Source organism: Rhinolophus sinicus, chromosome 3 (assembly GCF_057876585.1).
Source record: "Rhinolophus sinicus isolate RSI-liver-muscle chromosome 3, RSI-T2T, whole genome shotgun sequence".
NCBI classification, from domain to species: domain Eukaryota; kingdom Metazoa; phylum Chordata; class Mammalia; order Chiroptera; family Rhinolophidae; genus Rhinolophus; species Rhinolophus sinicus.
This window is the reverse complement of record NC_142503.1, coordinates 124,898,529-124,925,456: the sequence shown is the minus strand read 5'-3', so window position 1 is coordinate 124,925,456 and position 26,928 is coordinate 124,898,529. Positions and strand designations below refer to the sequence as shown.

The 26,928-nt window shown below is 35.4% G+C and overlaps 1 long non-coding RNA gene across 10 annotated transcripts in view; it reads left to right on the top strand.

The window, feature by feature from the left end:
• LOC109455360 (uncharacterized) overlaps positions 1 to 26,928 on the top strand; it is a 630,897-nt gene that overhangs the window by 425,227 nt on the left and 178,742 nt on the right. For all 10 annotated transcript variants that reach the window (XR_012494814.2, XR_016020792.1, XR_016020786.1 and 7 more), the window contains 2 exons: positions 18,729 to 18,771; positions 25,963 to 26,017. This is a non-coding gene — a long non-coding RNA (uncharacterized LOC109455360). The remainder of the gene's footprint in view (positions 1 to 18,728; positions 18,772 to 25,962; positions 26,018 to 26,928) is intronic.

The window sequence follows — 26,928 nt, the reverse complement described above, 5'->3', positions numbered from 1 at the left end:
TTTCTTCTTAAAGAAGTCCCTTTAACATAGCTTTTAATAGTGGTTTGGTGATGATCAACTTTTTTAGCTTTTTCTGATCTGGAAAGCTCTTTATTTCTCCTTCAATTTTTAATGATAGCCTTGCAATGTAGAGTAGTCTTGCTTGTATGTTCTTGCTTTTCATCACTGAATATTTTGTATCAATCTCTCTGGCCTGCAGAGTTTCTATTAAGAAATCAGCTGACAGTCTTATGGGAGCTCCCTTGTAAGTAACTGACTGACTTTCTCTTGCTGCTTTTAAGATTATCTCCTTGTCTTTAACCTTTGCCATTTTAATTATGATGTGTCTTGGGGTGGGCCTTTTCAGGTTTATCTGGTTTTGGAGTCTCTGTGCTTCCTGGACTTATATGTCTATTTCCTTCACCAGGTTAGGAGTGCTTTCAGTCATTAACTCTTCAAATATGTTTTCAGTTCCTTGCTTTCTCTCTTTTCCTTCTGGTAGCCATGCAATGTGAATGTTGGTACACTTGATGTTGTCCCAGAGGTCCCTTAAACCATCTTGTATTTATTTATTTATTTACTTACTTATTTATTTATTTATTTATTTTTGCTGTTCTGATTGGGTGTTTTCTGTTATGTTGTCTTCCAAATCACTGATTTGAACTTCTGCTTCATCTAGTCTGTTGGTGATTGCTTCTAGGGCATTCTTCATTTAAATTATTGTGTTCTGCATTTCTGACTGATTCTTTTTTATGGTTTCTCTGTCCTCTTTTATGCTTGCTATCTCTTTATTAAAGTTCTCACTATGTTCCTTTAACATCCTTATAACCATTGTTTTGAAGTCTGTATCTTTTAGGTAGTTTGCCTCCATTTCATTTAGTTATTTTTCTGGAGTTTTCCTCCTGTTCTTTTATTTGGGACATATTTCATTTTTTCCTTATTTTGGCTGCCTCTCTGTGTTTGTTTCTATTTATTATGCATATTGGCTTCATCTCCCAATCTTAGCCTGGTGGCCTTATGTAGTATGTGCCCTGTGAGCCCAGTTGTACAGTCTCCCTGATCACCTGTTCCGAGTACTCCAAAAGTGTCTCTTGTGTAGGTTGTGTATACCTTCCTGTTGTGGTTAAACCTTGATTGCTATTGACATATCAGTGCCTCAGATTGACCGTCAGGCTGACTGGCTTTGGGATTTGGTCACGTCCACAGCTTAGGACCTGCTTACCTTGTGGAACAGGATAAGCTCCAGCAGGTTCTGGTGCCTGCTGAGACCACTCTTTTTGGTGTGCCATTTGTGGGGCTAATTTGGTGGTGCCCTGTTGTGATCTGAAGATGGGCTCAGACCAGCTTGGTCCTAGGTCCTCTTGGGAGCGGCTTGGTTCTAGGTCCTCTTGGGAGGAGCTCCATTGCACACCCATGTGCTACAATGTGATCTGCAGATGGTTGCTTCCTGTGCTAGATGTGGAGGCACGTGGGAGGGGCCACACTTGGAACCGAGGACAGTAGCCACCAGTACTGAGACTGTGGTAGCTCCACAAAAAGCTCAAGGCATTCCAAGGCTTCCAGATACTATAAGGCTCAACTACTGATAGAGCCTCATGTGGTATGTGAGTTTGGTGAGTTGGTATCTCATGGAGTCACCAGGCTGGGCAAGTGGTGCAGATTCTGGTTTGTCATCAATTCTGAGCCTGGAGCTACTCAGCAAAAGGCTCAGAGCACACTGAGACCAGCCACCATCTGCCTGGGGCCCACAGACCCCAGAGTTTCCAAGGAAGACTGTAGCATAAGCCTGGGCTGGCTACTGGCCAGGGTAAGTGTGGTGGCATTCAATTTGAGGCCAGTTGTTTGCTCCTGAGCATCCTGTGGTGCAAGGGGCAGGGTGGGCAGCTGGTAGTGGAAATTGCCTCTGTCCCTGCTTGAGTTTGGTGGTGCAGAGTCCCAGGGACTCACCAGGGTGGAGTGAATAGAGCTCATCAGGCCAATGCAGATTCAGACTTGGCCATGTGGAGAGGGAGGGCTCAACACAGGAAAGATGGTGCATGCCTACTGGCTGCACAGGAGAAGGGTTCTACACAGAGAAAATGGCACCTGTTCCTCCAGTCCTTACCCTGAAACCACACAAATCAGTCTCTCCCTGTATGTCTCTGCCACCTTCTAAGTCACTGTACTTTTGCTGGAGCCCAAGGTAAGTGCTCATAAATGAGTCAGTCTGTATGCTGGCCCTTTAAGAGGACACCTGGGTTTCCCATAGCCTCTGTCTCACACGGAAGTTCAGGCTCTCCGTTATTTTTCACAGCCAGATGTTTTCCAGCACTGATACTCTAGACAGGGTAGCTCAGTGTAGGGCTGGGGTCCCTCACTCCTCCAGGGGAAACTCCACAGCTGAGATACCCCTCCCGATTCTCAACTGCCACATGCAGGCATGGGGCCAGCTCATTTCACATCTCTTCTACTCCTCCAGCCAGTCTCAATGTGGTTTGTTTATATCCTTTGCTATAGGATTTCTGTTCAGCTAGACTTTAGTTGGTTCTCCAGGTTAATTGTTCAATAATTTAGTTGTAATTTTAATGTGGTTATGGTAGAAGGCAAGCAGAACATTAATCTACTCCACCATCTTGCCCTTCTTCTTTCTTTTAGTAATGGTCCTTTTAAACTATTGACTACTGGTGGAGCTGATTTCCCCCAGACCTTTCTAAATTTTAGTTTAGCAATAAGTGAAACAAAATATGCTTGCCCAGTGTATGACAACTCTGTGAAGTGATAAGCTAAATGATTTAGAAGCCTGTCATCATTGGTATTTCTTTCTTGTCTTTGTTAATATTATAAGTTAATTGTGATGTAAATCCTTATTCCAGTGAATTGAAGTTGTTTTAATTTAGTATAACTTACTATGCATGGTGTTTTAGATGATTTTAGCATTTAAGAAAGCTATGTTGTACTATTGAACAGGGAAACCATTTTTAACACCCTTATAGATTTCCTTTGGAAAGAGTTGAGTTCATAAGAAATTCGCTTCAAGTAGTCACTTCAATCACCACTTGTTTCTAGTAAGTGCTTTGGAAAAGGGCTTAATAACATTTTCTTTAAAATTTAAGAGTTCATAATTTATCTTAGTAATTTTTCTTCTGTGTTAAAATTCTGATAGACAAGATAATTTTTCTAAAAACCTTGGCCTACAATTTCAGTTCTCTCTCTCTCTCATTCATTCTCCCTCTCCTTATTCCTACCCTCTCCCTCTCTCCTTAGAAACAGAGAAAAATTTATCCACCACAATTTGTACAAAATATTATACTCTGCTTGAAAAGAGAATATACTTTTCCACGCTAATGAAGCTGAGTTTGAGGTCGGTATCCTGAAACTATTTATCAACTCTTATATACGTGTTTTCCATATATTAATGTTATTTTATGCTTGCATTATGAGACTCTTGACAAAATACAACCACTTAGAGGATCAATCAATATTGAAGAGTGTGCTTAGACAATATTTTTTATTTTATTTATTCACGGGTCCCCACATATATATCCTTAAATAAAAAATTCTACAAAAATCTCAATCTTGAAGACAACTGTACAGTGACTAGGATTATGTTACAGAAATTATAATACAACATTAGGTGATGATTCTCAGTTCATACTTTTGTAATGTCTGCACACTCAGCAACAGCACAGTTATTCCTTCTCATTATGTGTCTTCTTTCATCATGCCCTTCTTGTCTGCGGTGTTCTCACCATTTTTTTTCCTACACAGATGCCATCCAGATCAACAGGCCAGTCCCTAGTTCATCTCCTCCTACAGTTATTTTCTAATTAGCAAAATAGCTATCAACTATCTCCTCCCCTAAAATTCTTCCAGTAAGCACTTAATTATTCAAGGTGTTATGTTGTTCTCTTAAGGTATTTATTTCATATGTATTTCCAAATGAACTCTTAAACTCTTTGAGAGTTAATATTGTGTCTTAAACTTCACTTGAATGCTTACATCAATTAGCATAATGTTAAGCACTTATGAACCCTTGTGGATCAATTCACACAATCGATTGCTCTCCCGAGTCCCACCGTTGATTTTTGCAGTTTAATATTGTGAGACAGAGAGCACTAGGGTCACTTGGCATTTCAGAAGCTCTTGGTCAGAACTCAGATTCTGAATTCTTAAAACCAAGTTACAGTTAGGATTTGGAGGATAGATTCTGTCAACCTCAATTTGTCGCTGTTTTTTTAACAAGAAAATTAAAAAAAACAAAAAATACCACCATCTTTTCAGGCTTTCATACGTAAATTCTGATTGTTAGCAGCCTAAACTTTCTAAACAGTTTTACAGAATGAACTCAAAATTTCTATTATTATGTTAACACCTGTAATCTTTGGGAAATGTATTCTGTTCAATACAATGATACTCTTAACCTCTAAATTCTTCTTTTGTGCTTAATAATTGGAAGATTCTTAATAAATATATATATTGCTAGTTAAAAATTCTGGTGCCAGGAAAGTTCTTATAAAAAAATCTCTTTCTTCCAGTTTTTCTGATTGCAATTGTTTTATATCTGAATAAAGTTGAAGTCTGAATAAAGGCTGTCCCACTCAACTTCACAAACACTGGATTAGAAATTTTTGACATTTCATGTTTTGATGACTGAATGTAAATTTCAGAAGGGCAGGTCTGTCAGGTTTTACGTTGCTCTATCTCCAGTGCTTAACCAGTCCTGGAAACAACACAAACATTTGTTTCATAAATGTGTTTATTTGTATTTCTTTGAGATTCTAGTTATAGTCTGACTGTGATTTTGTTTGGTAAACACCGAGTCAGTGAATCTTGTGAGGGAATGACCACATAGTCCGCCTGCTTTAAGATGGTCTCAGTAATACTTGTTACTCCAATTCTCTGCCAATCTTGGTATTGTCTTTGAACAACTAACACTTTTTAAAACAACGTAATTTTGAGATTGTTATTTTGAATCTTACACAAACCTAATTTTTGTATTAAAAATTAAAGGATTAAAAAACATTTCTTTTTTTTTTTTTTTTTAGTTACCTGCATTGTAATGTGTAATCTTTCACCAAATTTACCTTCCTTTTGTTAGCACCTGTGCTTTAGACTAGACTGATGCCAATGAAGGCCAAAATATTGCCTAATGAAAGCCAACATGTTCCAAACATTCTATAGTAATGAAACTATGGCAATTAAAAAATGCCCTTAATGTTCTTGGTAAAACTTCGTAGAACTTAGCAGCTGCCTTTTAACTTGCTCCACTTCAGAATTAATGACTTTGTTTTCAGAAGGCAATATTTTTTTCCTCTGCTTTAAACTCTTATTTGACTAGGAAATTCATCACACCCAGGAGGATAATTGCACAGTGTCTGGAGGAGTATCAACACTCCCCATATCCTTCATTACCCACTATGCCCAAGACATGTCAAATAAAATATGTACTCTAAATAAAAAAAAAGTGCTCTTACTCTGCAACTACAGTTTCAAAACACATTTTCTAGAACTCCTCTGACAACTAGGTTTCTCTGCCTAAGCTCTTCTTATTTGGGCATTCTGGAGTTTCCAATGGGAAGTATGTACAGGAATTGTGCAGTCATTGATTTGTAATAGTAATAATAATAATAATAATAACACTTTCCATGTGCTAAGGATTATGGAAAGAAGCTAGCATATATAATCACATTTTAATTTTTACAGTGACCTTTAGAGATGAGTATTATTTTCCCATTTTTAACTGTGTATACTAAAGTTTAGAAAATTGAAGTAACTTATCTTAAGTTGTAGAATTTTTGTGTCATAATTAATACTAGAATTGGAAGCCAGTCTGTTTTACAATAAATCTGTGCATCTTGTTCAGCAATACCATATTGCCTCTATCTACTCTGGGCAGTTATTTTGCACTTCACTAACAAGGGGATGCAAAAAATATATATTGCTCAATTCACTTGATTGGAGAAGGAAACTGGAGAAACAATATTGTTAAAAGAGAAGGGATATTTAATACTTTTAGCTTTCAAAGAATAAAATTCATCCAACTTACAATGAAAGGTGTTTTGAATTTAAGAGATTTTAGAGCTTGAGTCATTTACTCAGTCATTTTATTAGTCGATAGTTTGAGTGCCTACTCAGTGCCACCACTAAAATGAGGCACTAGACTTACAGTTGGATATGCTTAAAGCAGAGGTTTCTTCAGTAAAAATTATTCAGAAATCATATAAAGTGACACATTCACAGATTTAAGTACAGGGACTAATAGAAATGCTGCATTAAAGCTTTCCTTACTACACAACATTATGGAATTATATATTGTTAGTGAGAGACAACATGTGTGTAATGTCACTGAACTTACTGTATCTTGCAATGTAATAGCGATATATAATTTCTTATGTGGTGTATTTTTGTGTGTGTTTTTTCCGAATTTAAGGCCAATCTCAATATTCAAAAATTTTGCTAACTCCACTTATTATTTCTAATCATTTGACTTTAGATTTTTTTAAAAAAGTATACAAGAATGTTGTCTGTTGTAATGATAATTGATTAACTTTTACAATTCAATTTTTTGTAGCTTTTGTTTGTATACTTCTTTTGTGACTAGGACATTTAGTATTATGCTTAATAAAAGGGAGAAAAACAGACATTGTCTCATTCCTGGTCGCTGAAGTAGAACTTTTAGTATTTCACCATTACCTAAAATGTTTGCTGTGAGATATTTGTAGATACCACTTACCAGGTCAAGAAAACAGTTCCCCTGTATGTCTAGAGTTTGCTTAGTTTTAATCATGGACTATTTTTTATTAACTTTTTCTATCTATTAAATTTATTATATTTTTCTTATTTTATTAATGTGAATGACCCTTAATTGGTTTCAGATACTTGTGACAAACTGGACTTTTTGGGCCTTCATTTTCTGGGATTCCATTTACCAATATTCAATTTATTTAAAAAAGTTAATTGAAATATATTTGACATATAACATGTACATTTAAAGCATGCAACATGTTGATTTGATACATTTACATATTTATAATATGACTGTCATAGTGGTAATTAGCACTTCTGTCATTTCACATAATTATCACTTAAATCTAGTGGTTGAATAATAAAGATCTAGTCTCTTAGCAAGTTTGGTGGTTTTACTGCAATGTTATTAACTATATTCATTATACTGTGTATTAGATCTGTAGGAATTATTTCCTACTCATTGCAGCTTTGTACCCTTGAACAACGTGTCTCCTATCCCCCCATGTCCCAGCTCCTAGTTGCCATTTCACTCTCTGTTTTTACAAGTTTGGCTTTTGTAGATTCCACATATAAATGTTATTGTATAGTATTTGTCTTTCTCTATCTGACTTATCTCACTTAGTGGCATAGCATCCTCAAAATCAACCCACGTTGTCACAAATGGCAGGATGTCCTTCTTTCTCATGACTCAATAATATTCCATTATATGTCATATATGTATATGATGTATACATAAAATATATATCTGACATATATCATATATGTATAGATTATATATGTCACATCTTCTTTATCCATTTACTCATTGATGGACATTAGGTTGTTTACATATCTTGGCTATTGTGAGTAATGCTTCAATGACATGGGTGTGCATGTATCTTTTCAATGTCCTGTTTTCATTTCCTCTGGATATCTATCCAGAAGTGGAATTTCTGGGTCATATAGTAGTTCTATTTCTTAATTTTTTGAGGAAACAAGCTTGCATTTTTACTTTCTTCAGACATTTAGTTACTTCAGTCCTGCCTGATAAGATTTTAAAATGCCTCTTATCAACACCAGGTCTAGGACAGAGCCTGACACACAGTAAATGTTCAACAACATTAATTCATTAATGTATTCAGTAAGTGATTGTTGAACATAACTGACATACTATATGTACTATGGTTTGAAGTATGCCAACATTGATAACATTCAATCTTTGCTTCAAATAAAGTGTCAAGTAGGGATATAAGCATAACATAACAACTAACATTTATATAGAAGTTCCAGTTTACAAAACACATTTACATATTTCTTTCATTTGGAGCCTCACCAACACAATGTTGTGGAGAGACAAGATGTTTGGCAGATTATTAACTTGGAGAGGTTAAATAATTTGCCCAATGGGGCATCTATGTCTCAAAGCCTGACTTTCTGACTTCAAAACCTTTTTTTTTTTCTTCAGTCACACTAGATTGCATGCTCTTTGGACTTTACAGGAATAACATAGAAAAGTAATGAAATAAATTCTAAGCCTATAATAAATTTGAAGTTTTTGTGGGTCATAGCTGTGGCATGAGAAACAAAATGAATCCCATGACACTCAATTTCCTCAGGTTAGTTTATAATCTGAAAATGGAAATCATGCATACACAATTACCTTAGGAGACATTGCAAAGATTAATGACACTGTGTTTATGAAAAATCTTTAAATTATATATAGAAAAGCATTATCTTCAGAAAAGGAACTATTAATAATCCATATTTTTCTTATATGCAAGTTGAATATGACTTTGTGAAAGGAAATCCATGGCTGTTTAATTCTAACTTTGCAACTTACGATTATTTAAAAAGTAGCATGTGATTTGATAATCTAAATATTGCTTAAGTTTTATGACAAAAAGGAAGAACAAACATATTTTCTATGGAGTTCAAATTTGTAGACCATCCATCCTACTAGTAGGAGACAGAAAAAATTAAGAACTTCTAACTTCTTAAATTCTGTGACAGTTGGATTTTTGAAAGAAGAATATGAAAGATATCAGGAAGACCAATTAAAATAACATTGAACAAAATAATTAAGGGAGACTGTTTTATTTCTAGTCTTACCTGCAGAAATTGTATGATTAAAAAAGATCATCAAATATATGAAAAATAGCATTTAATTAATAAAAACTATAATACAATTAAGAAATTAGGAACATTAATTTTATGACTACTTTTTTGTAAGTATATTTGTGAAAAGTGATAAAGCAATATTTATACAAAAAAAAATTCAAACTAGAATGCTTCATAAAGTACTTGGGAAGCATTCACTAAAGTAATCTTAACAAAATTTAACATGATAATAATTAAAGTACAAACATTTGCTTTTAAACTTACTAAAATATGTGTTTTCCAAAAAAAAATGATTTAGCTATGTATTCAAAATTGAGACTTCCTATAAAGCCACTGAAATTTACTTTTGTAAAACATATGAAAAATTAAAATAATGCAAAGAAGATTATAGAAGAAATGTTCAGCATTAAGAAACATTTTTTGTTTGTTTGTTTTTACAAATTTAATTAGCCTTTGAGTGCTTTTTATAATAAATATAAGTTAATTTACCTCTCTTACAGTAGTTTTGTGAGATTTTCTGCTTTGGAAATATTGGTAGTTATTTTTCATTTTGATGCATTTACTTAAAGTTGAGTAGTATTTAATATTTTAGAAATGGTAGTCATTCATTCAGAATGCACATTTCCCAACATATTTCATATCATTATAATTTGTATAATAGATAATGATGCAATACAATTCAAATGAAATAGTTTTCTGTTTATTTGAAATGACAAAGAAGGAATTTGTGATGGAGGAAAATGTGATGGTTAAGTATACAAGTATGTATCAACTTGATTAGGTTATGTTGTGCAGTTGTTTGGTCAAAGATCAGTCTACATGTTACTGTTTACTCATTATTTAGACATGATTAACATTTAAATTAGCAGACTCTGAATAAAGTAGATACCCTCTATAATGTGGGTAGGCCTCATCCAGTCAGTTGAAGGAATTAAGGGAAAAGACTGAGGTCCCCCAAAGAGGAAGGAATTGTGCCTTCAGACTCAAGACTGAAATAACTCTTACCGGAATTTCTAGCCTGTGGGTGTACCCTACAAATTTCAAGCTTGCCAGCCCCCACAATCTCATGGGCCAGTTTCTTAAACACACATACACATGCACGCACACATGCACACAAACACACTTATATATATACATACAACATATTGGTTCTATTTGGAGATCCCTGACTGATACAGAAAACACCATTCCCAATTCCCAAATAAAACAGCAACAAACACTAAATTCTATAGAAACCATACTAGTATAAGAAGAAACAACAAAACTTTAGATAGAATTAAAGAAATAGGCGAGAAAGGCCCACAGCTGTTTTTCATTCCTGAACTGTGTTTTTAACTGGAGTAAAAGCTTTGATATAATGCGCCTTAAATTTTTACTTGAAAAATTAATTGGATTTGGCTTGGCTGAAAACAACCACATTGCCAGTATTGAAAACTATCTTAAGACCATAAGTCAAAGCAGGAAGAAAAAAATCAAAACATATTCTTAATGAATTAGACATATAGAATTAGAAGAATATTTAGAACAGAAAAGAGACTGAAAGTCAATGGTATTTTTATATGAGTAAGATTTGATATTACCTCCCAGGAAAGGAGATGATAAATATTTCAATATGATTTCAGAGGTAGACAGTTGGAATACTGGAAATATTTATGTAAAATAGAAGGCGGTGTTCTAAGTAAAATGTATATGGATTGGATTTTATGATTTGAAGCTACTATAGGAGAATAGCTTTGATTAACTAAATATTCCTTACTCCTCCACACTAAGGAGAAACATGAAAGTCTGTAGACAGAGCACTTGAGAAATACTTAAAGGAGGGTAGAACTGTAAGTTCTGTAGGTTTCTGCCACAACATCTCAATATCAGTCTTTTTGTTCATTCTTGAAGATAAACCACTCAAGAATGAACTTGAGGAATATTAAGCATTTATAACCAATCAAATAAAATAATAATTAAGGTCACCACATGAACTTCACAACTGAAGAGATACTGTAAAAAGGACGGTGACTAGATCACTGAACATTAGAAAATGTGATCAGACTACAAATAAAGGACTTTGTTTTGACATAGCACAGACATTTTTCAGAACCACTTCTGGCTACGAATGCATTGTAACAGGTAAGAAGTTGGATATGCAGTTATTTAGGGAGTCTTGAAATATTCATTTCTCACCATTTCTCTGCTGGTCATTTGGCTATTTGGTTTCTAGTCTATTTCTCGAATCCCCTCGCTTTTCTTTGTATCACAGATTTTTGTGTCAATTTACTTCTGGTTACATTCAACAAACTGTAGGCATTGGTGGGTGTAATAAGGAGATAAATCAGAGTATTTCTTCCTCTCTTGTTTTGCCTACAGTGGTATTTCTGGCAGTGACTGTGTGTCTATATTAGTTGTAGCTTCTGATAGAAAGCCATTGTTCCATGGTTCCTGCTCCTGCTTGCAGAGCAGTAGATTCTAATGCCCATTAAACAATGCTACCTTCTTGCTCTGGTTGTTGCACCATTCCCTCTCCTGTTCGTTTTGTCCTGGGGTAGTTGGTGTCTTCCTGCTTTTGCTAATATGTGTTGTGCTTTATGGTACTCAGTTTGGCTACTTAACGTTTTTATCATTTGCTTAATTAATTCTCTAAGTTAAATTTCTTCTGTATAAAGGAACCAAATGGATTTCTGTTTTTCTTATTGCATACAGGCCTTAACAGTGGTTACATAAGTCTCTCCTAAGAGAACAGAATTTCTCCTAAGTCTATTTAGGTATGTCCTCATGTGAAGGCAGAAACTTGAGGTTTCTGATTTCTTAGCATCTCTCCAAGAATTGACATGACGTGCTGTAATCCAAATAACTCATATTCTTACTGTTGTTCATGACAGTTTGCATTCCATCACATCTAAAACAAATATCTTAGCGTTGCCCCCCCCCCAATGCCTTTTTGTTATTTAAGTTTTTGAATAAGGGATTTAAAAATGTATTATTGTTGAAGAATTGCAATCAACTGGGACATTTCTATTTTTTCTATAGATCTTAGCTATTTTAAAACTAGCTATGTTTTTGGTGTAACTAATTACTTTGGAAATATTTCTAGGCTTAGTGAAAATGCCAGTGTTTAGGAGAAAATTTATAAAGACATTGTATATTTCAGTTGACTTATATTAAACAACATTTCACTAGACACTAAGTGAATACATTACAGGTTCCTTATTGCACTGCCCTTGAGATCTTTACCATGTGCCAACCTTGTAGATAAGACTGGAAAACAACCACATTCTAATAATTAAGTCACTTGAATTATCTCAAATTATTTTAATGGTTTACTTAAAGGATGTATCTATAGAAAGCTTTTTTTTTTTTTTTAATTGTGAAGTTTCAGGACTTATTCTCTTGATCTACATATGATTCATTAGTTTACACAAATTTTGAACATTAATATAGTCCAAGGTATCCTCAAGCGTGTCAGAAATCTGGCCACTATGCAGAGCTGGACTTTGACTGTAACCTGGCTAGACTCTAGGGAAAAAGTGAATATTAAAAGCACCATGCACTAAAAAAGAAGTCCACTGGGAGATGAGCAACATGCTGTTCTGCCTGGATCTGAGCTCAATGACCCAGATGGAGCAGAGTGACCTAAGAGCTCCCAAAACAATTCTCTAACTTCCAGAGTAAATGGCAGCTGAGACTTCAAACTCAGAAAACCATAGTTTACATGTGTTGGAAAATGCTGAAATGTTGGCAAATCATAAGGAATATCTGCATACTGAATGTACTTACACATATGCTTGAAAATTTAAACTTAAAACAAATTAATGTATCGTAAGAAAAACAAGCATATATATAGAGGGTGCCAAAAAAATGTATACACATTTTAAGAAAGGAAAAAAACTGTTAAAATTTTAATACTCAATATATACTGATAACAAAAGATGAATATAAGTCATGTGTAAACATTTTTTTGCACCCCCGGTATGTATATATGAATATGTGCATATATTCTAATGTGTTCATATCAATTTACCTTTAATTAATTTCAGTATATTCTTAATATTTGAGATTTCCCTCAATCTGTTTATAACATATACTCCGATTATAAAGCCAAATGTAGTGTATTTCAGAAAGCCGCAAGTTGCTTCAAATGTAAAACAAAGAAAATGAAAGATTCCTCTTCATGCTTTTCTCCAAATGGTCAGGGTACTTCTTTTTGGTACTTATTATTGATTCTTTATTCAGCATTAGAATTCTTCTCAACAAAGTAACTGAGAATATCAAAACTTTTGTAAAAAAGTCCTTCAGATATGATATTTCTTTTATAACACAAAAAGAATCAATAAGAGTCAGCTCTTTAGAATTAGAAGATTCACCAAATACTGGAGGGATTTAAAGGATAGATTTTGTTTCATTCTGCCTGCCAGAAGGTCAGATTCAATTTGATCCCACACTTTTGTTTTGTTGTAGTGGTTATCTTAAAGCTTTCACATAGTTATAAGTCAGAAGTGGAATTCCAAACAGCAAAGGAATAGGGGAAAAAAAAGTTTTTCAAGAGTTCTAAAGGCTTCTATGAAGGAAGATTTCTTCAAATCATAAAAAATATAAAGTGAAACTAGGGTAAAGGAATCTTAGAAGTTTGAGTTTTTGAGTTTTAAGCACCCCAGGAAAAATATTTTTTTCATTCTTAACCTAAATTTAACAGGTAATATGCATGTGGCAAAGCATTTTGTCAACTACCTGTTGGTAATGAAGCTTCTCTCCACTACATATGAGTTTGCAGGTTTCTAATTATATGTCAGAAATGTCATACCTAAATTGAAACTAATATGTTATTTTACTTATTATCAGTTCTAGTTCAGTAACTAAACCTTAAGGAGTAATCCACCTATATTTTAAAAAATGAAATACAATTGTTAAAGTATTTTTTTTAATTTATAAAGGCCAAATAATGTATAATCAGATAATTCATTGTTACAGGGGTTTATTTAGTGTTCAGTTGACCCCTTAGGAATTATACTTAGTGTGATACAAAGAGATTTCAACAACACTGCTTAGAGTTGATGTGGTTTGAAACTTTATTTTGATAACAGCCATATGGCATGACTGTCCCTAGGGAAGTAATTCTCTCTCTAATTCCTTTATGAATTGCTATAGTTTAGTGATAATGAGATAATGTTACAGTTCTCAGCACATTCCGCAAAAGTCAAGATGTCCTATTGACTCAAACAATAATACAGCAGTATCTAGATATGTCATTTGTCAGGGTCAACCTTGCTCTACACACAGCGATGTTCTGAGATCTCTGTATAATAATAGCAAAGTGTACCACAGAGCTACTCTCTTTCGTTTGCCTCTGATCTCATGTGTTCAAAATGAAAGTGTTCAAAATGAAAGTTGCTCTCTTTCTCTAAAAGTGCTCCATCCTCTACTGCATAGTGGCTGAGAACATGAATCCAGAGCCACACTGCCTAAATTTGAATGCTGCCCCTACCAATAGCTAACCAAGTGACCTTGAGCAAGTTAGTTTGCTTCTTTCACCTTCAGCTTTTTCACTGATCAAGCTGGAATTATGATACCTGGAATTAAGCCACTTGGGAGCGTTGTTACGTGGATTAAGTTAGTTAATCTATTCAAGCCAGTGATGCTACCTAGTGAATAATGGCAGCACTACTCACCTTGTCCTTCAAGCCAGGTATCTTAGGGTCATATCTCCCTCTCTTTATCTAATTATGATCAAGTCCTATCAGTTTTTCTCTTTTCTTTTTTAAATCTATCAGGTTTGTCTTTGAAACTTCTTCCCCCATTAACTTTAAACTTGGGCTATGGTAGTTGATCTCTCTGTTCTATTTGTTACATTCCTTCAAAGTACTCATGGAATATCCAAGCTTAAATCTGTTTACTGGTTCCCTGTTGATAGCTATAACAGTTGTCAAATTATTTGAAAAAAGCTTTACATCTTTATGCAAAGGAAATATATCGTGACAGTCCAAAAAGATAAACATTGAAATTTCCTAGTTGCAGTGGGAAGTGGGGATAGGAATCTTCTCATTAACTGCATTTTATTTCATTGACTGCATTTTACTTCCCCTTTTTTTTTTACACTAGCCTTTGGAGCTTGTAATCTTTGTACCTCTTCACACTTCACATTCCCATCCTCATTATTCTCTCTTTGTCAAATACTCTTATCTCTCATCATCAAGTACTCTATGAATCCTTGAGTGGATTCATAGAACTAATAGTTCTATGTATAGTTTATACTTTTCAAATTATGTTCACATTTCTACCACTTTATGACATTTACTCACTGCTATTCTGTATTGTCTTTCCAACTGGACTCTGTACTTAAGAACATGCATTGAGTTTACTTTTATGGGTTTCTTGAAAATTCTACCATACAGTTATGTACAACAGTCCCCCCTTAGCTGTGGTTTTGCTTCCCATGATTTCAGTTACCAGCGCTCAACCATGATCTGAAAATATTAAATGGAAAATTCCAAAAATGAACAATTTATAAGTTTTAAATTGTTGAAGGTACAGAACTCAGATCCTCTGAATTACCAACTAAAATTCTTCCAATTTACTCCACTACTGACAATGTGCTAGTCGATTACATATCTAATCTTCTTCATAGTGTTGTTACAGGGATCATAGAAGGCATGTTTATAAATACATTGAAAAATATGTAGCAATGAGTTGCATACCATTATTATGGAAATTTTAATGTAAATTTTCTAGGGTTAAAAATTTCCTGGAAAGAAGGAAAGGTGTTTGACAAAGAAAGGGATAGCAAAATCCTCAACACAAAAATTGTTTGTAGATTGTTTCAGACTAAATCCTATTTTTGTCTGCATCTAGTGGACTGATGTATTATTTTAGGCATAAAAATATCTGATGTAAATAAATGAGTAATCAAGAACATTGAGGATTCAGAAATTTTATTCTGTTCTAGCTAATCATTTGGTGATGTTGAAGAAATAAATAATGTTGAGGTAATGGGGTGTTACAAGAGAACACAGATTTGGAAAAACTGAGGAGAGGATAGTTTCAATACTCTTACTCAAGGTGACATTTAAGAAGCAGGATCCCTTTATATTAAGGATATTATTTGCATATAATCTTTGTGTTTACACAGCCATGAATTCTGAACTAAAGAAGGCATAATTTGAGGTGTGAACCTTCTGGAGAATGTCTGGATTAGAGTTGCAAGATCATTGGTGTTGGTGACTTAAATGTCACTTGGTGGAACCAACTAGTGACTATGTTTTATTTTGTCTTCATTTCCATTTTAATCACACAGAAAAGTCACACTATGGAGAGGTGTGTTCTTTTTCTGAAGACAAATAAGACTAGCCTTCATTCTAGGAAGAAGAATCTCTAGAGCTCCATTTAACCTTGTGTTTTTCATCAGGAAGCTATTAGGGCCTAGTGTATAACAAATTGGGTATAATGACCCCAGTCTCTGCTGCTTACAGCAAGGAAATGCCTGTGTGTTAGCCTGTTGAGAAGGATAAAATGCCTTTGTCTTTAAAGAAATGAAAGGAAAGAAAAGAAGAATAACCCTCTTAATTTTGCATAATTGCCAACAAGACAAAGTGATAGGATATCTCCAATCTTTTACACATGTTCTTTGCCTTATTTTTATTGACTTTTCACCTTCAAGATTATTAAATTCAATTTAACTTGCTACCTAATTCTGCCAGAGCAAAACACTTCATTCTTAGTGAGGTTTTCTAAGTCCCTAAAACTCTTGAGGAACATTATATCTAATAAGTAATAATATCCATTAAATGTTTAATGACAATCTATAGTTAAGTATGATGTATACATAAAAATACATTTTTTCCCTTCTAAGGAAATAATAAAAAATTGACACAAAGTAGCTCTCCAGGGTTAACCTTCCGGAATGTTCTGAGAGACTAACAGAGGACCCCATCAATAATTGCATGCTGTAAGGATATGAGTTTAATAGAATAACCATAATTGAAATGCCATCGTCTTAATATGTTAAAAAAAAAAAACAAGACATTGCAAGCTTCATTCTTTTTATTTTTTACTTCTGCGAGGAAATGGTACATAAATCTGTACAGGTTTCTGCAAATCATTTTCAAGAAGAACTTAACATGGAGGGACTTATATCAAGCAGAATTTAAAATCAGGAATGCATCTTTTATGAACTTGATAATGTCATCATTTGTTTGAAACCAAGTTGTTCATTTTCTGTTGCATAGATTTCATTCTGACCTTAATAAGAAAATAGCATATTCTAGCATATTCCTCTGTGTGTGTGTGTGTGTGTGTGTGTGTGTGTGTGTGTGTGTTTTCTTCTCTGAAGCTATAATATTAAAAAAAAACATAAATCAAAGCTGTTTTGACAGATGAACAACACAATTTTGTAACAGGATAGAAATTTAAAAAAAAAAAAAAAAAGAAGACTGAATAGCTGATAAAAGATGAGTTGAACTAGGAGGATTGATGTTAGAGCTGAAGGCAGCATTAGAGATTAGATGCTCATTGGCTTTTCAGCAAGCCTGGTGACTCATTCTACATAAATGAAGTTTGTGATATGTAATGAAAAGCTTTCTATCTTCACTGCAAGCAAATTAGCAGGTATTTTGTGGCAGGAATGTTAATGTTATCTTGCATTTGTTTCTGAGCAGGAACACATTAACAGAGCAGGTTTGAAAAGAATTTCACTTTTATAACATCAAGTGCCGAAGGTATTAGAACAAGGTCACCTCTGTAAAGTAATGAGGGAAAATTAGGTTATAAACATGCAGTGCCTAAAAATATATTCAGTCTGCTCTGCAGAATGAATGCAATATAGAATCGCCCCAAATTGCTAATTTTCTTGTACTCCAAATTACACTCAGACCCTAACTTGAATCCAAAGAGTTAAATAATAAAGCAAGAAGGGGTGGAGAAGGGTTACTGAGGCTCATAATAGGCAACCAATGCAAACCAAGTGTCCAAATATCTGTACATATATACAACCCTCTTCATAATTTATAAATTAGGACATTTGGAAGGTTTTATGCAATATACCTCAGAGGTCCACATTATCCACTTGGAGAAATACAGAGAAGGGCAAATGAAAGAGAAAGGTAAAACATTGCTTATTTTGGATGATGTTAAAACATGAGAGAGAGTAGAGTGATTTCTGGGAAGACTATCAAGATGAGCTCTAAGATAAAGTGATGGTAAAGTTCTTGAAAAGTGTGATGGGGATGTGAATGATTCTATTCCTTTTATGAATGCATATAAAGAGACACGGTAGGTAATATGTATGCAGAAGGCCTACCAGATCTGGGCAATCAGGTCTTGGGCAGGATATCATCTTCTGTGATGGACCATTAAGGTACCAGTGACCTGACTTTCAAGATTTGAATAATAAGACTTGCAGCTTCTCTTGGACTAATACCAGACATGCTCATGTAGTTGCTCATATTGCCCTAAACATTATTGACCCACGTGCCTAACCTCCTATCTCCTGGGCCATGGTTTTTGCCTTACTATTCATTTCTGCAACTAAATTAAAGCTTGTTGTGATCTGCTTCATTCTACCCAAATATGGTGAGACTATAGGGTGATTAAAATGTAAGAAACTAACCCTGACCTCCATCTACAAAAATTCTTCAGAGGAATATAACAATTTAATTACTTAATTAAGCAATTAACTATAAGCAGAAAGGTGAAAGAAAGTGTGTTTGGAATAGGAGTTAATAAATTTTTTGTTGAATTAAGCATTTATTTTAGTAATAATCTAATTGTAAATGAAAATGCACTGCTGGTTATGGTAGCAACTTCTTAAAAATCCATGAACCTGGGTCAGTGACTGGTTCATAGCGAATATATCTGACCTGGAACTTAGTGTGTCTGGAATTTCATAGATAAAAGTTGTTGTCCTGGTAAAGGATTAAATCATCTCATCTAAACTTTTTATTTTACAGGTAAAAATTCCGAGACTTGGAAAGATGAAATGACTTGCCCAAGGTAATTGCTGGCAGACTTGTAAAGGACTTGAACCTAGGTCTTTAGATTCTCGTTTTTGAAAAAAACAACAACGAAAACTATTTCTTTTATTGACTAGTGCAGCATGCTTCTCAAGCCTAGCACTCAAGGCCAATTACATTCAGAATCTCTGGGGATAAGGTGCACCATGCATATTGTTATGCATGAACCAGGACTGAGAAACACTGGACCATTTGGAAATTCCATTAGAAAATGTTGTAATTCCTTTAGCCCAGGACTAGAGTGCTATTTTACCCAAGGTAATTTTGAGAGGAAAAACATATCATGGTCCATTTAATCATTAGCATAGAAAGTGCCCTGTATATGTCTCTGATGTTTCTGACATGTATTCAGTTAACAACAGGACATGTATCAAGGAAAGAGCCAATGTTAAAGTAATGTAGACCTCATTTTTGAAGCAATTTTTAAAATGAGAGGTCTGGCAAGATGAAACTCAGAAAATAAATCAATGCTTGTCTAAAGGTTATAGAGTAACTTGGGAACTATTTGAGCTCTAGTGATTACAAGATCAGAAGATTAAAAAATAACCCTGAGGGTGTGCTTGAGGAGCCATTCCCTCTGAAGATGTATGGGAGATTTATTATTGAGTTGAAATTATTTTTGATTGGAAATAACTCCAACCCAGGAAGAACATTAGAGTAAAATACAAATGGTGGGAGCAACACTGTCAGAAACAGTATGTTCTTTATGCACATTCTAAAGGCTAAACAATTACCATTGAAAGAATAGGAACCACCTGATAAATTAACATATTAACTATTGGGAAGCCTCACAACCAAACAAATGCCTACTGTGATCAAGACACTGTAAGGGATGAGATCAGACTACAGAAAAAATCAAGGTAGTTTTGGAACACAAAAGTTTAGATAAGTTTCAAATATGACAAATGTTTGAAAAGTTAAATAGCAGAAGAAGAGATAATTTGCAAACTAATATTATAATAGATGGACAATTATAAGGCACTTCTTTAGTCAAATGAATGCTTAGAAAATACGTATTTTGGGAGTTCAGCTGTAAAGACAACTAAGGTTTCCAAATGACCATTTTCCAGATAAAATCGAAATACCTTAACATGGAGAATATAGGTCCTTATTTATCTTTCTCATGCCTGTTTTTTAGCCTTATTGTTCAGTATTTCTCATTTAATGTAACTCCTTATGCTGGGGACAGGGATGGGAAGGGACATTAAGTACTGAAACTGGCCTTTCTGGCCTAGCCTTCCCTACCTTTATGCAAGAGAAAAGATGCACGCAGTTGCCTCTCTGTTCATTATATTTATCAATATAATTTCCTTGTCCCCTCATTTTTTATTAAAAACTCATTATTTATATGAGATAATGGGTGCTAACTAAACTTACTGCAGTAATCATTTCACAGTGTGTGTAAATCCAACCATTATGCTGTACACCTTACATTTATACAGTGATATATGTCAATTATATCTCAATAAAAGTGGGAATAAACCAAAAATTTCCTCTGAAAGGGGGATAAATTATTGCTGATATTTATGAGTCTGCTCATACTTGAGGGTAGTTATTATTAAAAAGTTTCAGAATTTTAACTTTTAAATAGGATTTCTACAGAAGATAATGGTAAATAGAAAGGAATATACTGTGATAGTATATTTATAGGCACTGGAATAGATGGCTGTTTATTTGCTTATTCATTTATTTAGTGAGTCCACAAAAATGGGTTGAACACAATTAATAAGTACAGCAGGTCCTTGACCAACATCATTTTTGATGACATTAACTGACAACGTACTGACGATGGCTCTAGGGTAAAGATGGAACTCTTAAGACTTGATTTCTCACTGAATAGAACAATCATATCGTGATTGGGGATAATAGAGAACCAGAACGAAGTCAATGCAAGATATACTATTAGGGTCATAGGAGAGGTAGAAAAATATATATATTCAGGTTTGTGTACAACATAGTGATTAGACATTTATATAACTTATGAGGTGATCACACCAATAAATCTGGTACCCTTCTGACACCATATATAGTTATTACAATATTCCCTATGCTATAATTTACATCCCCATTGACTATTTTGTAACTACAAATTTGTAACTCTTAATCCCTTCCTCCTCTTCATCTATATTTTCACCTCCTGTCCATCTAATAACTATCAAAATGTTCTCTGTATCCAAGTTTGTTTCTGTTTCGTTTGTTAGTCTTGTTTTTTTAGAGTCCACATATAAGTGAAATCACTTATTTCACTCAGTTATAATCCCCTCTAGGTCCATCCATGTTGTTGCAGATGGCAAGATTTTATTCTTTTTTGTGGCTGAATAATGTTCTATTGTATATATGGACCTCTTCTTTATGCATTCATCTATTGGTGGACACTTAGGTTGCTTCCATATCTTGGCTATTAGAAATAATGCTACAATGAACATACAGATGAATTAGTGTTTTGGATTCCTTTAGATAAAAACCCAGAACTGGAATTGGTTGGCCCTTCTTTATCTCCTATTATAGCCTTTGTTTTGAAGTCTATTTTGTCTTAAACTGTGTTGCTACTCCAGCTTTTTTTTTTTTTTTCATTAGTTCCAGTTTCATGAAATATATTGTTCCATTTCTTTATTTTCACTATATGTGTGTCTTTTGATCTGAAGTGAGTCTCTTATAGGCAGCATATGTAAAGATTTTATTTTTTTCTCCAGTCAGCTACCCATTGTCTTTTTATTAGAGCATTGGACCCACTTACATTTAAAGTGATTATTAATAGATATGTTGTTATTGCCATTTTCTTATTCATATTTATGTTCTTTTTATTTTCTTTTTCTTGAAGAACTCCCTTTAACATTTCTTGTAACACTGGTTTGATAGTGATGAACTCCTTAAGCTTGTTCTTGTCTGGGAAGATATTTACCTGTCCTTCGATTCTAAATGACAGCTTTGCTGGATAGAGTAATCTTGGTTGCAGGTCCTCGCTTTTCATCAGTGAATATTTCATGACAATCCTTTCTGGCCTGCAGAGTTTCTATAGACAAATCAACTGACAGCCTTATAGAAGCTCCGTTGTAAGTAACTGACTGCCTTTCTCTTGCTGCTTTTAAGTTTCTCTCTTTGGGGGTGGCTGGTTGGCTCAGTGGTTAGAGCACAGTGCTCCTAACACCAAGGTCACCAGTTTGATTTCCACATGGGCCACTGAGCTGTGTCCTCCACAGCTAGATTAAAAACAACGACTTGACTTGGAACTGATGGGTCCTGGAAAAACATACTGGAAAAATATTCCTCAATAAAAATTTTAAAAATAATAATAATCTTTAAAAAAATAAGATTCTCTCTTTTTCTGTAACCTTTGGCATTTTAACTATGATGTGTCTTGATGTGGGCCTCTTTGGGTTCATCTTGTGTGGGACTCTGCACTTCCTGGGCTTGTATGTCTGCTTCTTTCACCAGGTTAGGAACATTTTCTGTCATCATTTGTTTAAATAGATCTTAAATTCTTCTCTTTCTCACTTCTCCTGCTGGTACCCCATGATACAAATGTTGGTATGCTTGATGTTGTCCCCTTAAACTGTCCTCATATTCTTGTATCTGTTTTGTTTTTCCTTTTTGCGTTCTGATTGAGTGTTTTATGTTACCTTATCATCCAAGTCCTTGATTCAATCAACTGTTGATTGCCTCCAGTGTATTCTTCACTTCAGTTATTGTATTCTTCATTTTTGACCAGTTCTTTTTAATGTTTTCTGTCTCCATTTTTAGGTTTCCTATCTCTTTGTTGAAGTTCTCACTGAGGTCACTGAGCATCCTTATAATAAGTGTTTTGACCTCTGCATCCGGTAGATTGCTTATCTCCATTTTGTTCAGTTTTGTTTGTGTTTTTTTTTGTTGTTGTTTTTTTCCTGGAGCTTTGTGCTGTTCTTCATTTGAGACATGTTTCTTTGTCTCCTCATTTTGGCTGCCTCCTGTGTCTGTTTCTATGTGTTAGATAGAGTTGCCATATCTCCTGGTCTTGGTAGAATGGCCTTATGTAGTAGTTGTCCTGTGAGACCCAGTGGCACAATCTCTCTGGGCACCTGAGCTGGGTACTCCAGGTATTTCCCTTATGTGGATTACGTGTGCCTTCCTATTGTAGTTGAGCCTTGATTGCTCTTGGCAAGTCAATGGGAGGAATTGACTCTGGGGATCAATGGTTGAGGATCAGCCATGACTACAGTGGAGGAGTTGTTGTACGGGGCTGACATTCTGGGGCCTATCAAGTCTGCCCTTTGGATGTGTCATTTGTGGAGGTAGTTGGGTGGTGCTGTCATGTGATCTGAAACCAACCACTGGCACTGGGTGTGTTTGTTTTGGAGCCTCTTGGGAGGGGTTCTGGTGCATTCCCAGGTCAGCTGCTGCCTGTGCCTTGCCCAGGGCCACTTGTAATGAGCTAGAAAGTTATCGCCAAATGGTTATCAGTTGTGCTGGGCTTGGAAGTGCCTGCAAGAGGCTAAATTGCGAACTGAGCCTGGCTGCTGCTAGTGCAAGGCTTGGGGATGCTTAGCAAGAAGTACAGAGCACACTGAGGTCAGATGCTGCTTGTTGGGTTTTGTGAACCTTTGAGAGATTTTAGGAAAGTTTGCAGCATGATCCAACACAGGCTGTTCATATGGAAAAAAACTACTGGAAGCAGCTTGGGTGGGCCTACAAGTTGGTTGGGGTAGGGTCATGAATCATAAGGATGGGACAAACAGCGTTAACCAGGTTAATGGAGACTCAGATATGGCGCCCTCCTGTGTGTGCTGGCTGGGTTGGGGGAGGGCTCAACTAAGGAACAGCACTTGTGTCCGGAAGAAATCTGCTCCTCCAATCCTTGCTCTGAAGTCAGACAATTCAGTTCCTTCCTATACGTACCTTTCGAACTCTCACCCCAGTGCTAGAGCTCAGAGTGAGAGAGTCCGTCAGTGAGCAAGTCATGCATAGGCCCTTTAAGAGGAACACCTAGGACTCCAGTAGCCCTCCATCTTACACAGCCACAACTTCCACTGGTTTTCATAGCCAAAAGTTATGGAAACTTCTCTTCCTGGCACTGGAACCCTGGGCTGGGGAGACTGGTGTGGGGTTTGGAGTTCCTCAGAGGACACCTCTGCAATCGAGATAGCCCTCCTAATTTTTATCTGCCACACATGGCTGTGGGAGCAGCTCTTTCCATGTCTCTGCCCTTTCTGCCAGCCTCAAGGTGGCTTCTTCTGTATATCCTTAGTTACAGGACATTTGTTCAGCTAGACTTCAGGTGATTCTCACTAATGGTTGTTCTGCAGTTTAGCTGTAAATTTGAGGTGGTCATGGGAGGAGGTGAGCACAGCATTTACCTACTCTGCCATCTTGACTGGAAGCTCTCATCCATTCAGTAGTTTATGTCAGGTATATAGAAAGCAACATTAATGTTTCATTGTATCTCAACCTTAATTCTTAACAATGGGCCAATTGTCCATAATTCATACCTAAATTTCCTTTCTCTTCTTATGACTTTACTCCATCTCATTTGTTTCTGCTTAAGTTAAGCTGAGATTCATCTCTCACGTGAACTTTTACAATAGCCACCTAACTAGTCTCCCTTCATATGCTTCAGTGAAAATGATATCCTCAAAACACAAATCTGGCCATACTACCACTCTGCTTAAACTTCATGAGTGTCAGTCTTTGCAGTTTCTTATATCCCTAGCAACTAATGTAGTGTCAGACACAAAATCAGTGCTCAATAAATAATTTCAATTCATAAATAAATGAATCATAAAGTTGGGGGGGAATATTTTGATGGAAGAGTTTCCTAATATCATAAAATTATAACTCAATTGAGAGAGACTTTGCTGGCCATCCTAGTGGGTATTGATCACACAGAAGCTTCCAGAACTTAGGTAGCTGACAAAATAACATTAATGGATCATAATGAGTCATAAGAATATATACTTATTTTATAAATATCTGAATTCGTAGATATGTCTGCAAGGAAAATGTTTTCTATGTAAATATTTATGTAAATTTTCATCCAAAGTCCACCTAGGGAAATAGATTAAAATTATGTCACAAAGAATGTTATTGGTGCTGCACTAAAATCCTAACAAAACAAGAAAGAAGTTTTCCTATTTATAGTGTAATAGTCATTTAAAGTTTGCCCATTTATTATATAGCACCCCTTTGAATTCAAAAAGCACCCAGACTTACCTCAGTGAACTACCCTTCTCCTACTTTCAGCCTTTCCTGATTCGATGGTTGTTGACGCCTTTCCAGTTTCTGGAATTAGGCAATGTATTCTGTTGGCCAGAGTAATTGTTTCAGGAAGGGGCGCCTGACACATTGTAATCAGATAGCGACTGGGACTGTAGAACTTGAATTCAGAGGATATTAAGCTGAAACCATTGCATCCATTTTGGCATAATGAAGGAATTCCTATCAAAAATGGAGCCAATACAAAGAACTCAGAGCTAAGTGTTTAAGAGAGATTAGGTCCTAGTGACATTATTTGACCCTCAGGATAGAGGCAAGCTTGAACCAGGACTGTTTTGTATGTGAGCTAAAAAGGCCTTCTTTAATAAACTTCTTTGGGTTGTTTTTCTGCCACTGGTAAATAAGAGAGCCCAAACAGACACTTAGAGTATCACATAGCTTCCATATTCCCTGGGTGGCTGGGATGTAACAGTTCATCCCAGGCAACTGGCTTTAGCCTTGAAATGTGATAGAGTGTCTTCTGGCCTGTTACAGGGTTTCTTAATGAGTCAGATAGGCTAAAGAAGTATATGTAGGCTGTCACCACAGACACAAAACTAGCTTCTGCACTACAGACTATGCAGTAGCACTTATCTAGTTTCGCTGATAATGGACTGCACCTGTTACTAAGAAACATCTCATGGCCAAAGAGACTTCCAAGGTGAGCACCTGACCAAGATAAGAAAGTGACAGAAAAATCCAAACTGACAGTGCTTAATTCTGCTTCACAGAAACCATCGACTTTATGATGACCTTTATTGAGTAAACACTCAAACTTGGGCCTCTGTGCACATTCAACAACCGTCTAAGAAACAGACAGGTCTTAGAGCAAAGAATTTTAACATTTTATGATGTCTATTAGGCAAAAATTCAATCCCCTTTTTATTCTCCAATTGATTTTCCTTTTTATTATTTCATCTGTTGAATACTTTCTTTGCTCCTGTAGAGGAAGAGGAACCAGCTGGGGGCAGTCCATACCGTGACATGAGGAGCAGAGGACGGTAAGAAATGGTCAGACAGCTGCTGAGCTAATCCTAGCCAGCTGCCTGTAACACTCAAAATGGTGAAAAGATCAAGCCAGCAGTTATGTCACCATATCTGCCTATCAGTAGTTCTTTATGTGTGAAATGGTGTCTAAAGAGGGCCCATTGATCTGTGGAACTTGGAACCTGCCTGGCTGAGGAAGAAACCTCAGGCTGGCGAAAGAGCAAAAGCCAGAAGCGTGGCTGCTTGTTAACTGCTCCATGCTTTCTTAGAGAAGCTCCTGCCAATCCATCCTCCAAACCGCTATGTGTATGAGCTTTGGAAACCGTATATCTGATTATGTCACTTCTCTACTCAAAATATTGGGAATAAATGAAATGATAGACATTATTACTCTCCTTGTACGTCATATCCTGAAAAGATAAATGATCATCAAAAATAACGAGCCAAGCCCAAATGAGAAATACAAGATACATGTGCTATAAAATCAGTAAAGTGAGTGCTTCAGTTGGGGAATTTTTCATGAAAGAGGTTAGATCTAAACTGCTACTTATGGGAAAGGTAGGGATTAAATACTTGAGGAGAGAGAAAAGGCTTTCTGGTTAAATCCTTGCATAAACGAAGCTCAGGGGAAAACAACTAAAACGTTTGTCAAATGGCGAAGGTAGAGAAAATAATTTGTGAAACAATACCTCTTATCCAAATCTATAAAATATCTCTTGGAAAGAATTTACATAACTGTTTTTCTGTTATAATTCAACCTCATGGCAGTCATTTCTTGTAAATAAATTACCTGAGGGGAAAATATATGTTTTAATTCACACTTGGACATTTTTAGAAATTAAAAATATATAGAGGTAGCTTATCATTTTTGATGATCTGTAAAACTTACCAGACCCAGAGGAATTCCAATTATTCTATTAAATTA